This window comes from Epinephelus fuscoguttatus, linkage group LG22, assembly GCF_011397635.1.
Source record: "Epinephelus fuscoguttatus linkage group LG22, E.fuscoguttatus.final_Chr_v1".
Taxonomy (NCBI): Eukaryota; Metazoa; Chordata; class Actinopteri; order Perciformes; family Serranidae; genus Epinephelus; species Epinephelus fuscoguttatus.
Genome location: NC_064773.1, coordinates 29,300,975 through 29,317,618, shown reverse-complemented (window position 1 = coordinate 29,317,618; position 16,644 = coordinate 29,300,975). Strand labels below are relative to the sequence as shown.

Genomic DNA, 16,644 nt, shown 5'->3' with positions numbered 1-16,644 from the left:
TCAGATCTTAAGGAGTTTAACCTGCACAGCGCGAGGAAATTTGGACCTTTCATGGCCATAGACAATGCAAACAACATCATGGTGACATTCCACTGCCATGGTCCTCCTATAGTCAGTTTTACCACGACCCCAACTACCAAGCTTCATTACATTGCAAATGAAATAGATGCCTTAACAGGAGGCACAGACACCATCGTAGTTTTTGGCATCTGGGCTCACTTCACCCCCTTCCCCATGGAGGTGTACATCCGCGGCTGCGGGCATCCGGAGGGCAGCAGCGGCTGCTGATTAGGGCTCCAGGGACAGTGGTTATCATCCGGACAGGAAACCCCAGAGCTGCGACATTTGATCTTTCGCTATTCTTCAGTGACTGGTACTCGTTGCAGCGTTATAAGGTGCTCAGAGCCATGTTTAAAGGAATGGATGTTCATCTGATCGATGCCTGGTCGATGGTCCTGGCCCACCACCTGCCACACAACATCCACCCACTTCCTCCCATTATTAAAAACATGGTTGATATTCTGTTGTCCCATGTGTGTCCTCCAAAGGGCAGCTAGGTGTGTGTTTGCTTGGGGAAAGGAGTGTAGATTTAAGCATACACTGAGTTTACATATTGTCTCTGTTTTTACTAAGTGCTACAGTCCATGCACAAACTAGACTAACTACACTGTTGGTATGTTATGTTATAATAACAATGTTTAAAAATGTATTTATGACAACAGTCTTAATGATACACGATATCTACCTATAATGCAACAGTCACATATTAATTAATTTTTCCCTCAAGACATATGAATTTGTATTACAGCTTTAAAAAACTAAAACAGAGTATTTTAATCATAACAGTAAAACAAAAACAACAAGTGGCAGTCCCGGGTCTGCTCCCTTCAACAGAAGAAGGAGGCTCACTTGCCCAATATCAAAGCAGCATGCAACAGCAAGTGGTTTTCAAGCTTCACAAAGCTGACCATAGTCACTTTAGCTGGGTGAATGTTGTCTAAAGGAGTGTGACCAACCACACATGTTTGATCTTTACATCACATGCAGCATTTCAGTAAATGCACATTCAGAGTGCAGACGTGAACAAAACTCAGTGGATACATGCAGGGCACAATGCAGGATGTGTTGAGGATTGTTGTGGAGCTGATTAAAGTTAGAGAGAGGACTAGGATGTTTAATTGCTATAAACATCAAGTTCTGTGTGGATCAAATGTTTAATAAATTTATGTGTGAGTTATATCTGTAATTGTGTGAATTGAAACTATCAGTAAAAAGCAAAAGAAGAATGGTCCAGGGATATTAGAGGATGAAGTCTTCAGTCTCTTAAGAAAAAAAAAGAGTCAGCCCTGCCAGAGTGAGAGGTGGAAAAGGAGGAGACGACTGGGCCCAAAGGGGCTGTATAGCAATGTGTATAGCTGTAAGCCACTAAAAGTCTACCATAGTGAGGAGATGATGAGAGGCGAAGGGAAGGGCTGATGCATTGACGTAAAGACATAAAGTTAATGTTGACATTTCATTTAACTTTATGTCTTAGCCAAACAAAACACTTAAAATCAACACTATTTTACTACATTTTGTAATTTGTAGACCAGTGGTTCTCAAATGGGGGTACGCGTACCCCTGGGGGTACGTGGAGGTACTCCAGGGGGTACGTGAGATTTAAAAAAATATATATTTAAAAAAAGCAGTAGGCCTAATAATAATAAATAAGTCTTGAGAAATAATTATATTATAAAAAGTTCAATAAAATACAAATGCATGTTTATACACTGAATTTTATATTCAGTATTCAATTTTAATATCCTTAAAAAAACGGACTCTCCCCAAACCAAGTTGGTTTGACCCATTGACCCAAAATGCATCACTTGTCAATGACCTGCCGCTATCTGAAGACGCACTGTAATGATGCAGTTGTGGCTGAAGCGCAGCAGCAATGCTGCAGAAAACACGGAGAAACAAGTGAATAAGAAGGCGAAACCAGAGCCGACGAAATACCGACAGTACATGGAAGATTATGTTTTAATGGGATTTACGTCCACGAGTTGCAGCCCGCCCAAGGCACTATGTTTTTTTTGCGGGGAGAAATTAGCCAACGCTAGCATGAAGCCAGCACAACTACAGCGGCATCTCACCACAAAACATGGATGTCATGTTGGTAAGCCACCAGACTTCTTTAAGAGGAAACTTTCTGACTTCAAGTAATCCCAAGACAACATGCGAAAAGCCTCCAGCCAAAGCCCTGGAGGCCTCTTATGCGGTGTCTTTGCTCGTAGCTAAAGCCAAAAAACCGTTTACCATAGCTGAAGACCTGCTGCTCCCCGCCGCTGTTGTATTGGCCAAAACCATGCTGGACAAAAATTCAGCGGATACATTAAAAACTGTCCCTTTGTCTAATGACACCGTTTGCCGCAGAATAGATAAAATGGGTACAGACAAGTTGTGGGAAAACTTGGCGACTCTTTTTCACTCCAGCTGGATGAATCCACAGATGTCAGTGGAAATGCACAACTTGTTGCTTTTGTGAGATACATTGAGACTGACGACATTTGTGAACACATACTTTTCTGCAAACGTTTGGAGGGGAGAACAACAGGAGAGGACATTTTCAATGTTGTTAACGCGTTCTTCTCTGAAAATGGTCTCAGCTGGAAATCCTGCAGCAGCGTCTGCACCGATGCGGCTGCATCAATGACGAGCAGCGGGAAAGGGCTCGTATAGAGCGGGTTAAAAAAGACAACCCCGACATTAAGTGGACTCACTGTGTGATTCATAGGGAAGCATTGGCGTCCAAGAAAATGAGCCCTGTGTTGCATGATGTTTTGAACGACAGCATTAAAGTGATAAACTTCATCAAGTCAAGGCCACTTAATGCACGTTTGTTCCGCCGCCTCTGTGAAAATATGGGAGCTGAACACACACAACTGCTCCTGCATACAGAAGTGTGCTGGCTCTCGAGAGGGAGAATACTCAACAGGCTGTTGGAATTACGATCTGAAGTGCACACCTTTCTGACAGAGCACGGATGCCACCTTGTTTGAGGACACGGACTGGCTTGCAAAGCTATGCTATCTGGCAGATATATTCAGCAAACTGAACGAACTAAATGTGTCTCTGCAGGGCAAGGACACCAGCATCCTGAACCTGTATGACAAGCTGGGTGGTTTCCTGAAGAAAGCAGAGCTGTGGAAAAGGGCATGTGCTCAGGAGGATTTCACCTCCTTTCCTCAGGTGGATGCTTTTCTCTCCAGTGAGGATGTGGAGACAGCTCCGGTGAAGTTAGTCATAGTGGGACATTTGGCTAACTTGATAAATGGTTTTCATTCCTACTTTCCTGACATGGAGGAGAAATCTGCACAGCTGGATTGGGTGAGAAACCCATTTCTCTTATCTAAAGCAAACAGAAGCAAGCTCCCTGTCACTCATCAGGAAAAACTGATGGAAGTGGCATCTGACCGTGGCCTGCAGATGAAGTTTGGCACATCCACTCTCACGCAGTTTTGGGTGTGTGTGAAGCAGGAGCACCCTGAGCTGGGACAGAAAGCTTTGGAGCAGCTGCTACCCTTTGCCTCCACATATTTATGTGAGGCCTCCTTTTCTGCAATGACACTGATCAAAACAAAGCAAAGAAACAGACTGTGCCTGGAGAAGAGCTTGATCACAGCAGTTGCCTCCCTGCCACCAAGAATGACAAAGATCCTCAGTGAGGTACAAGCCCATTTGTCTTTTTGTGAACACATTTTCAGTTATTTATATATATTTTTTATTTCCTACCATTACAAGAGAGACCAATATAAATTAGCAGGGTTTTGCATATTTGAGTTTTGACTGGTTTTATGCCTTCCTATTGGTCACTGTTTTCTGTTTGTTTCTTTTTTGTTTCTACATGCAATGTTTGCAATTTAAAAGTATTTGTCAGGTACATTGGTACAAGTTTGTTTAACTTTAATAAATCAGACACTGATGGGACAGCACTGTACCTTTTTCTTTTCTACAAAAAAATGTTTTGCGCTGGTCAGGGGGTACTTGGATGAAAAAATATTTCAAAGGGGGTGCATCACTGAAAAAAGTTTGAGAACCACTGTTGTAGACTACTTAAGTAGCCACACATACCCCATACGTCACATCAATATGGAAGCCCATTTCCGCCACTTGATGGAAAAAAATAAGATTTAATAACTCAAAATGAGATACTATCTCAAAGTAATGAGATACTACATTGAAATAATGAGATACTATATCTCAAAATAATGAGATACTATATCTCAAAATAATGACTTACTAAGTCAAAATAATGAGGTGAATGAGTACAATTACAGCCTTCGACAATCCATACTCTTCATCTCTCAGTCACGATGGATAACATCATTGAGGGATATTAACTGAAAACAATGAGGTCATAACTCATGTACATCAGATATGCAACACACTACACTCACTTTGATGTGATGTATGGGGTATGTGTGGCTACTTACGTAGTCTACAAATTACAAAATGTAGTAAAATAGTGTTGATTTTAAGTGTTCTGTGTTTGGCTAAGTATGGATCCATTGTGACTGAGAGATGAAGAGTATGGATTGTTGAAAGCTGTAACTGTACTCATTCACCTCATTATTGCATGTAGTATCTCATTATTTCGACTCAGTATCTCATTATTTTTGATTTAGTATCTCAATATTTTTGACTTAGTATCTTATAATTTTGAGATATAGTATCTCATTATTTCGACTGAGTATCTCATTATTTTTGATTTAGTATCTCAATATTTTTGACTTAGTGTCTCATTATTTTGACTTAGTATCTCATTATTTTGAGATAGTATCTGATTATTTTGACTTAGTATCTCATTATTTTTGACTTAGTATCTCATTATTTTTGAGATAGTATCTCATTTTTTCGACTTAGTGTCTCATTATTTTGAGATAGTATCTGATTATTTCGACTTAGTATCTCATTATTTTTGAGATAGTATCTCATTTTTTCGACTTAGTGTCTCATTATTTTGAGATAGTATCTGATTATTTCGACTTAGTATCTCATTATTTTTGACTTAGTATCTCATTATTTTTGAGATAGTATCTCATTTTTTCGACTTAGTGTCTCATTATTTTGAGATAGTATCTCATTATTTCGACTTAGTATCTCATTATTTTTGACTTAGTATCTCATTATTTTGACTTAGTATCATTATTTTTGAGATATAGTATCTCATTATTTCCACTTAGTATCTTATTATTTTTGACTTTGTATCTCATTATTTTGAGTTATTAGATCTTTTTTGTTCCATTAAGTGGCAGAAATGGGCTTCCATAGATGTTACCCTGGTATTTGCTTGCATAATGTCAATGTTATAGAATGGCTTAAAAACAGATACGGACGGTCAGGGTACAACCGAGGTACCTTTTAACCATTTGTTTTCTGGGAATAACTGACACAATCAGAAACCAGAAACAAGTCGTTTTTTTGTTTTTGGCAAAAAAAAAAAAAAAGAAAAACAAAATTCAGCTCAATTTCTTGTTTTCTGATCCTATTGGAAAAAGCAAATTTACAGTTTATTGGTGGGCGGGCTCTCAGTGATCCTTTGCTTCTGATTGGCTAATGTGCTCTGTCACTTACATTTGGGCTGTGCCCTTCGTTATTAAAGCGTAGTTTATTCTATAGTTCTTGTTAAGTTGAATGAAGTTATAATTGTGAATTTGTTTTGTTTGACCACTTCTTTTTCACTTTTGACCACTTCTATTATAATCCTAGGTATTCTTCTTCTTCTTCTTCTTCTTCTTCTTCTTCTTCTTTCTTCCGAGGAAATCACACTTCCCATGGGTGAAAACTCACCAAACTTTGCACAAAGGTCCAGTCTCATGCCAGATATCCTCAGCTGTAAACTCAAGCCAATAGTCCTGATGGTGGCGCTACAGCAAGCGTCTAAATTTCAAAACTTTGAAAATTCATGACAAATCAACCATACGTGCTACAACTTCACAACTTTCATCAAACTGTAGCTCCAATACTGAAGAAGCTTTTGTACATTTAAACCTATTAAAAATTATGAAATTCATCACTCATCACTTTTTTTCAAAAACTATAAAACTTCTTAAACCTATCTCCTCCCACAATTTTTGCTCAATTGACACCAAACTTGCTACAGAGCATCTTCTGTCCTACACAAACTATGTTTCTCAGATTTTTGATTTTGGCCTACAGTGCATCAAAATGTTTGACTGTAAACGGTACTGTAAACATATACATGCAATGTTAATGAAAAAATTTTATCTCAAAAACTGAATTTTTGAAAGCATTTTGAATTTTGCTCTAATGTGAACAATTGGAGTCAATGTAAAAATGGCAATTTTAAACATCAGTTTTTCACTTATGGAGCAAATCAATCATTGTTACAAACAAATTACCAACATCTCCATGCTGTTGTTGTGCCGTACAAGGATTTATAACAAAGGCCTACACTTTATCCATAAACTTTTGGGCCTACATGTAACAATCAAAGCCTGAGACCACATGTTGGCGCCCAAAAGAACAAAGGAATCAGTCAACCCCCTTTCTCTGTGTGAATCAGCTGATTCAACCCCAACACAGCACCCCAGCTGACCAGCAGAGGTCCCCTGAAATACACAGCTCCCATTGGGTGAAATCCGCCACGGCCAACCCCGCACCGGTGACGTCACGCCGGGGTATATCATCACAGAGCGTACCTGAGGGAAACGCTTCTGGCTGTGATCCTCATAGCTAATAGAAGTACCCACAACTGTTCCTAAAGCTTAGCAACTCGTCCCACGTGGCGAACGCTTTAGAAAGAGTTACTGTGCACAGTTAGACGCGTTTTAGGCCTACGGATCTCGCTGGTTGAGCTGATCTCCTCTCCTCTCCCTCACTCTGTGCGCCGAGGAACACAGAATAGCCCGGTACGAGACCACGGATTGACCCTCTCACCCGGATGCCCGCGGATGCGAAGTTTGGTAGATAACAAGGACTGCCTGCTTCAAGAAGAAGGACAAGGGCCCCCTTCTTTCCCCGAGTGATTCCCCGCTACGAGCCGGAATTAACTCGCCTCGCCAGAGACTTGCCCCCTCGCCGAGGACCCGTTAGCCGCTGTGAGCCGCTAACCACTTCACCTCTGCCGTAACAAAGGACGCACGAGGAACGACCGACACATCACTCCACCTTCTGCAACAGTAAGAGGCTTTAGCTCTGGGCAGATAGTAGTTAGTGTGTGTTTTCTTTTTAAGTTTGTAAGGGCTTGTTGATACGGACCGCCGCGTCCGATTTTGGCTGCAGTGATATTGTAAAAATATTGCCTGTGTTGCTGCTGTCTGTTATTCTCCTGCCCGTCCGTGTCTGCTTGTAATACGTAGTGATCCGACCTCGTCGGACCGCTATTGTGTCGCCCCGCACGCGGGATTGATCAGTATCGCTGTGTTGGTTCAATGTCCAGATTCACGCCACTCACCAGCTGAGCCGAGCGCGTCTCTGCGTAACACAGACGGGTTACTGCATCTCAATACCGCCTGCGTGACCACACTGCTGAGTGCTTCCCTTTCTCTCTTCCTCTCTTCCACTAACCTACACTTGGAGCCGAGCAATTCGAACTTCCCTCTCTACCGGCTCCCCTCCTTTTTCTGAGTCGCGTGCTTTCTTGGCGAGCCGCCATCTTGCTACGCTCACACGCCTCTCTCTCCCTCACACACACACACACACACACACACACACACACACACATCCTCGCTCACTCACCCACGTTCTCACACACACACACACACACACACACACACACACACACACACACACACACACACACACACACACCTTTCCTGATGCTTGCTGGTTGGTTTGGTAATGTTTTATAGTTGATAGGGTTTATAGAGCAATGTTGATGTTGGTTGTAAATTAATGTCATCAGTGTGAATAAACCCTGTTATACTGCAAAGAGAAGTTGCTTTGGTTTTTCATTGTATACTGTGATGAAGCTGGTTGACAAAGTCAGTGCCTGAGCTCCACTCCTTCCTGTTCATCTTATAGTTGCTGATATCTCCCTAGAATTAGCTTCCTAAGTGAACACTCTTGAGACTGAATTTACGTCTGATCATTGGTCCGGTTTTCCCGGTGGTGCCCCGCTGTAAGCTAATTTGATTATTATGCTTATGTAATAATTAATTAATTATTAATTAATTAATCAAATATTTTAATAATCCATAATTAATATTAATAATTATGAATTGATTAGCCAATGATCATATTTGGCTCCTCCTCTTCCCAACACTGTCTAGATGCAATATGTGTATTTTCAGATTTTTGTCTTAAAAACTGAATTTTTTACAGTGGTTTCAAATCTGCCTTTCCATGCACGGATGGCTGCTTACCTACACAACAGTGAAAGGCTTACTCAGTTTGTCAAGCCACTGTTGAGTTGCTACGTGCCAATTAGCTCAGAGCGGTAGATGACCGTCTTAGGTTCTAGAGGTTGCAGATTAGAGCCTCAACTGGTGCAGAATCCACATTGTAATGTAATCATCTTCCTGTGCTCCAGCTTATTGCTTAAAATTGCCTGAGTGTGACTGATCACTGCAGTGCAGCATCTTCAAGTCTTTTTTCTGCTAGAAAATCTGCCTTCTCATGCCCATCGCAGCTATAATTTTTTTTTTTTTTTGAAAACAGTTCATCTGCTTTAATCTAAATGTAATTTCGTGCTCCTTTTGTTCTCGTGTTCTTCCAGCTGTTTGCGTTGATGCCTTTATATTAGCGTTATCATTAGGGGTGGGGGAAAAATCGATTCACATGAAAAATTGTGGTTCTTTTCTTTGACAATTCTGAATCGATTCATTAATCCAAAGAATCGATTTTTTTTTTTTTTTTTTTTTTTTTAAAAAGCACTAGGATCGGGTATTGTTTGAATCTTATCAATTCCTGTTCTGATTCTTTTAAGAGGTGGATTCAAAAAAGCTTGCATTGTCTAAATGAGGTGAGTTGTTTTTCGGCGGCTTCGTCGTTGTTTTTCGATGGCTGCTTCTTCCTTGTTTTACTGGCAGTTGACAGACTTCAAACCAAAGATGAAGCGCTAATGAAAATTGTTTACAAACTGTTTAGGGGAATCGAAATTAAAATTTCTTAATGATTCTGATGAAATGTTAGAACAGGTTCAATTCGATTTTCGATGCCCAACCCTAAGCAGCACTTTTGATTTATTTTTTGATAACTTGAATCTATTATTCTTGAAGTCCCTGAGAATTCAGTTTTCATTTGTGCAAGTTAAGCATGAATAAATGTTACCTTTTGTCTTAAGTTTGCCTTTGTATGTTTGATTATTGCAATCAGTTGATTTGACTTTTTCACATATAAAAATGACATAATTTTGTACATACTTTACTCTGCTTTCATGCCATAATTTTCCACACTGTCTCTCTATGTGCACAGCAGACTGGAGTAGAAATTAAACACGCATATGTACTGAATCAAGAATCAATTTTTGAACCGGGAATCGTTTTGAATCAAGAATCGATTTTGAATCGAATTGTGACCCCAAGAATCAAAATGGATTGGAATCGTGAGGTACCCAAAGATTCACATCCCTAGTCATCATGGCTCAGGCAGGATGAAGATGGGGCCTCCACGCAGTATGTGCTGTTCCTGAGAATCACCAGTCCAAACCTCCCAGCGGACACGGCCCCGGCAATGCTGAGCACAGCGAGTGTCTCCTGACCGTTTCATTTTGAATTCCAGCCAGGACAAAACAGGAGTTTCTTTTTTCTTGTGTTCATTGAAAAGTAAAGATTTGTTAAAGATTTGTTATCAAACTGCTTGTGGTCCCCACAGCAAGTAAATCCATAGGCCTACTGCCATCTTCTGGTAAAAAGGACAAACATCAGCTTGCACTGATGCAACGATGCGTTATGGAGAAAACCAGTGTTAATAGTAACAACGCAGCACGCACAATAACTTATTATATCCTCGATTACTTTATTGCAAACAATTCGGCGAATGAATATTAAAACACAACCTTTGAGGGAATCCCTTTAGGTCCTTCACGGTAACAATATGCATGACAATTTCCCTTATTAGTCTCAGAACAACAAAGTTATGGTTGAACAAGTTTTACTGTAGCCATAAAATTTGCTATCATAACATTTTATTTTATTTTTATGAATAAAAAGTTCCTCACAGCAATGGCAGGCAGCTTTTCAAAATGCGCAAAACATCAGGTGTAAGTGGAAATAAAAGATACATGGGAAAGTTTTATAGGATATTTATAAGTTTTACAGGCAATCTTATCTTCCTGTCTTTTATTTTGAAGTTAATTCCGCCTCTGATGTCACCGCCGTTTTAAAAAAAACAGCTCCGTTTTTTAGTTTCTTCGTTTTAAACCAAAAAGGAAAAAAACAGGAAAACCATGGTATTTACATTTTTCTGTTTTTGGTTTAACAAGAAAAAACTAACTGCCTGAAGGTACCCTGACCGTCCGGGTACCTTTTTAGCCACTCTAAAACATTAAAGAGGCAACAGATAGGATTCGGGTTTTGTTAGCTTGGTGCCACCTAGCGTCAGCAGTGTTGCTCGCACTGTCGCAAAGACCAAATTGACCGTGGGGATCAGAGATAATCAATAAACTATAGGCTGTAAAGCCACCAGTATACCTCTATGTATATGTAGAATGTGTGGAGGTGTAGAAGGTGTGTGGACACTCTACTAAATAAATGAGTAAAGAGACCGAGCAACAATTAGGCTATCAGATTTATCTGAAGAAAAAACAAATACTAATGCAAATAATTATACCAGAATGCACAGTACCAGTACAACCACCTCACAGTAAATTATACCAATACGTACAGTACCAGTACAAACAACAGTACACATGTAAGGGATAATGTATAGTGAGCCGGTGACTGTTGAAAAATAACTCCCGACAGGGGAATGGAACCCAGACGCACAGGGAGTTATTTTTCAACAGTCTCACTATACATTATCCCGCTTAGAACATAGCTTACTACTAAAACATTCAAATGTTACAACTGGCATCAATATTATTAAACTGCTGGCAGAGTGTGTTGACAGAGGAGAGGCGTTCACCAGACAAACGGGAGCGGAGGAGAGGATTTTACTCCACTTCTCCCGGTCGGAGATGCTAGGAACAGTACAGTACAGTCCTCTCTCGTCTAGCTTACATTTAGCCGTGTTACTTACTGATCCATTAGAAAGAAAGCTAGCTGGACTTGGTTTTGAAGCCTCTTTGGTCACGGAGCTCCCTCCATCTCTTGAACACCTGACTGAGGTTTACTCTTGTTTTTTCTCTTCTTTTATCACTCTCCTTTTTGTGCATCCTCGCTTCCTCAGACAGAGGAGCTCGTTTTCTTTTGGGAGGCCGTTTTTCACTTATCTCCAGACTTTGTCCGTCTGCCATTTTGCTCCTGACTCAACTATCTCATGCCCAACTCCTCATAAGGACCCGCTCCGGTCCCTGATTGGCTGACGAACCAGTTTGGCAATACATGACGCATTTCCTGCCGTAAAAGCAGATTTTTTCCGCGAAAATTCGTCCCTGATGGCAGAAGCTTATTGCAAAGATTGCAAAGCCATTAAGTAACCTATGTAAATGCTGATAGTCTGATTTTACTGTGTATACTACCCTGTGCAACCCACATTATTTTCATAATGATATATATAGACAAAAATGCTGTCTGTTGCTTCTTTAACGTTAAGCGAGCACATACCAGGGTAACTTCTGAGGAAAAACACATTAATATAAATTAATCAATCAGACAAATGGATAAGTAGATAAATACACCAAAAAATGGACCGACGGAAACAGGGATTGATTACATGTAGGTTAATATTGTGCATTTGATTCATCTACACATGAGGAAAGTATTAGATTAATGATTTGCATTTTTTGGTACAATACAGTTGGCAATATAGTTTAACCAACAATTACCAGCAATTACTGTGTGTGCAGAGTTGTTACTGTTAGCAGTGGTATTTAACGGGGTTTCCACCGTAATGCACTGTTGCCTGAGAAAAATACAGGCAATTTTACTGCTTATTATTTAGTGTGTGTTTGCTCTGCTGGGGAAGCAGGAGAAAATGTATGATTCAGCTGGATTTTAGTAAAAACTTCCATTTTCATCCCCTAAGTCTGGAATGCATGACTAATATCATTAAATTCATGTTTCTAAGTTGCCATGAGGATGTGATGAACAAATACAGAATTTATGGTTTTACATCTAGCTATATATTTCACATAGGGATTTGACATTGTGTATTTTGAGTCCATGTACACACACGCACACAAACTAATATTGCAGTATTTTTATACAGACCACACTGTCACATCCTTATGAGCACAGCAAGACCATTTTTTGATCTACTCTGCATTTGCCCACCCTGTTAGGGGCCTATAGTGCTTCAAGTGCCAAACCAGGAATTGTATTGAAAAGACAGTAAGGCCCCAAAAATGGAAATTGGCCCCATCTGTTTTTTTTTTTTTTTTGTTTTTTGTTTTTTGTTTTTTTTTTTACCATTCTTGGGTCTCTCTAACCAACCTGACTGCCAGAGATAGAAAAAAATCACGTTTTTTATGTAAATTGAAGGGGAATCAAAAAATGTCGTTTTAATGGGTTTCACTGGGGATGGTTTTCGAACCGTCAGCATTGAAATGAAACTATTCAGCATTATTTAGGAATTAAAAGGCCCATCTTGAACAAACTAAGTAAATTTAGGTACATTGTGCTAATAATAGGCTGACCTCTCCTAAATGCAGGAGTGCTTTGCCTGCCTCTCTCACTGCACATCACAATCATATCAGTGGTTACACATACTGATTTTTCTCTGTGTGAATATATGGACGTGTGGTGTCCAACATGTGAAAATTGTCAATTACATAGGTCTCCCAGTCAATGCGTGACCACTGGCAGCCTATGCAGGTGCTACAGCAGCTGAAGTTTGCTACAGTTGTCCAGTAGACTCTTGTAGTGCCAACATCACAATGACATCATTTTATTAGCTGGGAGCAAAACATGACTTGCCACCACAGGGCTGTAGGCTACATAGGAGTCTTAAAATGTCATCTTGTTGTGTTATTGGGTGCCAGCAAAGAAGGCGTCATGGCTCAAAACTAAACTTTAATCTCTTACCAACTGGACAGAGTGCACACTGCATGTCAGGTTAGGGAGAAAGTATTTACCATTGTAGGGATGAATGATGAATAACGTTATGTGTATTAAAGGTTATCATTTCCACATATCAAGAGGAATATTGGATTTCTCCATAATGCTAACTTTTAGCACATTAGCTGCTTCAATAGCAAAACAAAATGGAGAAAACTCAGGGCTGACCCAAGCCTCCATGGTACCCTAAGCAAAATTTGATTTTGGGGCCCTCTATTACTGCCAGTAATACTCATTATGATCATTCACACACCTACTATAACTTATTTCATATTCTACTCTGTCATTACGGATGCACTTGTAAAACTATGAGTGAGAACTTTTTGTTGCAGTTAGATTGTAATCCACAGTGATTAAGGCCATGGAAGCAGACAACAGATTTGCAAACTTGCTGAAAAATCTTTCAGTTAATATTTGGCAAAGTCAGCAACTCCCCCTACTGGCCACACAGAGAATCAATACATAAAACCTCAAAGAGCCTGGCATGTTTTACTCATTTATGGTTTTTAATTTGAAATGGTAGCAAATTCAGCTACAAGAGCAGCCTGGGGTTGATTTACACTTAATATTCAAAGTGATATAGTACTAAGTGGGATACCAAATGTAATCTAGGCCAACTAAAAGTAACAAAATAAACCAATCATTTACTGTAAACACAATCTGCTTTATTATTTTTTGTTTTAAATAAACTGCAACACAGAGGGGACAGTGGGCACAGTGGATGGAGCAAAGGATGGAGATGGACATAAGATGAAAAACAACAACAAAAGCTAGTCATGTTAGGTGTAATATTATTATTTTCTAAGTAAAATAGTACAGCTATAGCTTGTAATAAGAAAACAATCTACCAGTGGAACAACTGAAAATTGCTTGAGAAGTTTTGAAATAATATGCATTTGTCTAAAAACATGTCCCTTTTCATATGATTATATCTTATATTAAAAATGATTCATCTCAGAATGTTCTGCAGGACACCGAGCAATTACAAAGGCTGTTTTGTTGATAACTTACCAGGTAGAGCTGAGGGTGCAGCAGACACAGAGGAGACAGTGGGCACAGCGGATGGAGCAGAGAGTCCTGGGCTGAGTCAGTGCCTCCTCCAAAATACTTTAACAGTGCTCCTGGGGAAGTTTCATATAACTTATGAGCATAATAGGGAGTTGATATAAAAGGAATTAATTACTAGCTTATTCACTCACACAAGTTACTATGCTCTGCAGCAAACAATTGCAAACAACATATCTCAAACTATAAGTTAACTAACTTAATTCATTAATGTGAAAACAGATTGCTAGCAAACATCACCGCATTTGTAATTAATGTTAGTTGTTATTAAGCATGCACTATTAAATGTTATCAAAAATGTTGTTTTGATGCCAAAAAGCAACCCAGATATATATATTCACCGAGAATCAACTCATTCAAAGTATTACACAAACACAAAAATGTTAGCTTGAATAGTAAGCTATCTAACCTGCCAGTTAAAAGAGAAATTTCTCTAGTTTTGAACTAATGTTAGCTAGCTAATTTGCTATTATAGGCTAACGTAGTGGGAACAAAATATCAACAATAATTAGGACTTTCCTAATTTGAGGAAACTTTTCAAGATCTCCTTGACACCAAACGTTACATTACCAAGACATGCAAACATACCTTTATCTTGTCATTTTTTTCTCCTCTTCCTCTTTCTTCCCTTTTCTTTTTCTGCCCCTGAAAGGTATGTCTTTTTTGCGACATTATTAGGCCTTCCACCTGCTCCTAGTTCCTTGGATGCGCAGTGCGCAGTGCGCACTGTACAGCTGGATGCACACCTTATTAGCGGAGCAGCATTTAGAGCAGAGGGGCAGTAGGAAACTACACTCTGTTAACATGATATTGTCTTTTTGTACAACAACGTACATTTGATAATATATGAATCATCATCACTCACACATGGAAAAAAATAATTCTTTTTTTTTCTTTTTTTAAGTTAATTGCTCTTGGGGGGCCCCCTAGTGGTCACGGGGCCCTAAGCAGGTGCTTCATTCGCTTATGCCTTGGGCCGGCTCTGCGCCGAGACGCTACCTCCCTCTATCCGGCAGGGAGTGAGGATAGTCCCGCCGGATAATAGTGTTACTGTGGAGGAAGTTTTGTTGGCTGCAGGTGAACAGGTAGGTTGCGATAAACTATGCTTTGCATCGAGGATGAATAAAGCGGTGGTTGTGTTCCTTAAAGACGAGCCTCTCGCTCATCAGCTTATACAGAGTGGAGTGTTTATCAGAGATTTGTTTGTGCAGGTCTCCCCGCTGTCAGCTCCCTCCACGCGGATCACTGTGCTGGGTGCCAGGGGGTTTAAAACTGTGAGTTTGGGACATAGGGATGCTAAACTTAAACATGCAGTCTCTGAGGCAGAAGGTGTTTATGTTCCTAGACTCACCTACACAAACTCTGGAGGTGAAACACGGTGATGGGTCTTACATGGTGTATGCCAGCTCAGGACAGATGAAGTGTTTTCAGTGTGGAGATGTGGGGCATAAACTCGAGTGCCCACACAAGCAACAGACGGCAGCTCATTCCACTGATGCGGTGGATGGCACTGTTCGGGCCAAGTTGGTGGTTGGAGTCGCAGTCCGGCCCTGCGGTCCCAGCACAGCGCCCAATGGGCAAGTGGCTGGAGGTGCGGCAGCGGATTAAAATGTTGGCGCTGACGGCGTTATTACTGCACAGTCCGAGAATAATGTATTAGATGTAGAAGAGGAGAGCCAGCCTGAGAGGCCGCAGGTTTCTGTGGCTGCAGACAGCCTCAGCAACTCTGGGTGTGCGGGCTCTGAGGCACCAGTAAAAACTTCTGAGGAAGCAGCCTCTGCATGTGCTGCAGATAGAAATCACAGTGGGATGACGATGAAGGACAGAGCGTGTTCAGTAGCCGGGTATCAGTGGAAGGAGATGACATGGATTGTGACTCTGAGTCAGATCGAAGTATCTATTGGTGAAACTCCCTCAAAGAGCACAGATCTCTATCCCTTAGAGGACATTAATCATTTTTTGGATGAAACTTCTAAAAAATCTGTAAAAGTGAGTGACTATTTCAGTGACACTGATAAATTCATCAGATCTGTTGGTGTCCTGAAAAGGTTGGTTGGTTTCGATCTTCTGGACGAAAAAAAAAAGCGCTTTCGCCTCAAAAAACACATTACAACTTTGAGGAAAGCAACAAAAGGTAAAACTGTTAGAAGGACCAGAAAGTAAAATGATCATGTATCAAATGGTGTTCTCCTCTTTTCACTCTTCTACACTTGTCTTTTCTGTTCTTTTTCTCTCCTCTGACCTCTTTATGCGTAGTCTTAAAACAGGGTCTCTAAACATTAATGGGAGGAGAGACAGGCATAAGAGGGCTTTAGTCTCAGAAATCTCTACATTGAAAAATACTGATGTGTTTTGATTTTGAAAGAGACTCACTCTAATCCAACAGATAAAACAGATTGGGGCTAATGGTGGGAGGGTC

The 16,644-nt window shown here is 40.3% G+C and overlaps 2 protein-coding genes and 1 pseudogene across 2 annotated transcripts in view; all 3 read left to right on the top strand.

Moving 5' to 3' along the window:
• Nucleotides 1–1,237, top strand: part of LOC125882476 (NXPE family member 3-like) — an 81,308-nt pseudogene extending 80,071 nt beyond the window's left edge.
• LOC125882490 (NXPE family member 3-like) overlaps nucleotides 1–1,237 on the top strand; it is a 76,999-nt gene extending 75,762 nt beyond the window's left edge. The window contains exon 5 of the mRNA XM_049566200.1: nucleotides 558–1,237. The gene's annotated coding sequence lies outside the window, so the exon portion shown is untranslated. The remainder of the gene's footprint in view (nucleotides 1–557) is intronic.
• LOC125882482 (NXPE family member 3-like) overlaps nucleotides 1–16,644 on the top strand; it is an 87,904-nt gene that overhangs the window by 46,065 nt on the left and 25,195 nt on the right. The window lies entirely within an intron of this gene.